Below are 964 nucleotides of genomic sequence, written 5' to 3'. Positions count from 1 at the left end.
CACATGGCACTTCTGTAGCAAAATGCATGCACATGCACACTGAGGGCATGACGTAGCGGGCCCAAGCTCTGCAGGTCAGAGCTTGTCACCAAAGTCCACCTGATGGCAAACATAGACATGCGGGTTTCAGAGCAGTGGCTAAGGGTTGTCCTACCTAAGTGCATTTCCTGCAGCGCTTGGGGAAATGCAATACTGTTTCCTATTATCATCTGAACATAGATTTCTGAATGCTATATGTTTTAAAAATTAAGATTATAATTTGGAAAAAGACAAATGGAACACCTCATTCAACAAGATCCATCAAGGCAGGAAGAATTTTTAACATTATAGCAACAGAAAATCTCTCATTACCTCTTGCTTAGTATTATATTACTTGAGGTTAAAATATTAAACTTTGAGCCCTCTTTGGGGGAGTATAGGGGAATTCCAGACAGCTCCAAGAGTAAATTCTTTGTATCACAACTGCAGATTACTAGAGCATTTTGAGTTTTCTGAGGAAAATTATTTAAGTACTGAGAAGAGAGAGTTTAATTTCCATTCTATCTTGGAAGAGGATCTGGTTTGCTAGAAGGTGCAAGGGATAGATGTGGCAACAGCTACTCAAAATGGTACAGCTAATCATGAAAAATAATATGGGATATACTAAAAAATTTTAGAAATACAGCTACTATATGATCAACAATTACACTTCTCAGTATTTATCCAAGATAACTGAAAATAGAATCTGGAATAGAAGAGAGATTAGCAATCTCACCAACTCTGCAGCACTAGAAATAATACCAAGAAAGGTCAACAACCAAATGTCCATAGATAGGGGAACAGATAAGAGAAAATGTGATGTATGCATGCAACAGAATGTATTTTAAAAGTCCTATATGTACATAGGGTAATAATGCCTGACTCATTCTACTGTCTTTCCTATCCCCAGGCCCCTCCCCTCCCCCTTCACTCCCCGCTCCACCTC

The sequence above is a fragment of the Marmota flaviventris genome, chromosome 20 (genome assembly GCF_047511675.1).
Source record: "Marmota flaviventris isolate mMarFla1 chromosome 20, mMarFla1.hap1, whole genome shotgun sequence".
NCBI classification, from domain to species: domain Eukaryota; kingdom Metazoa; phylum Chordata; class Mammalia; order Rodentia; family Sciuridae; genus Marmota; species Marmota flaviventris.
The sequence above is the reverse complement of the archived record's forward strand: the minus strand, read 5'-3'. Positions refer to the sequence as shown.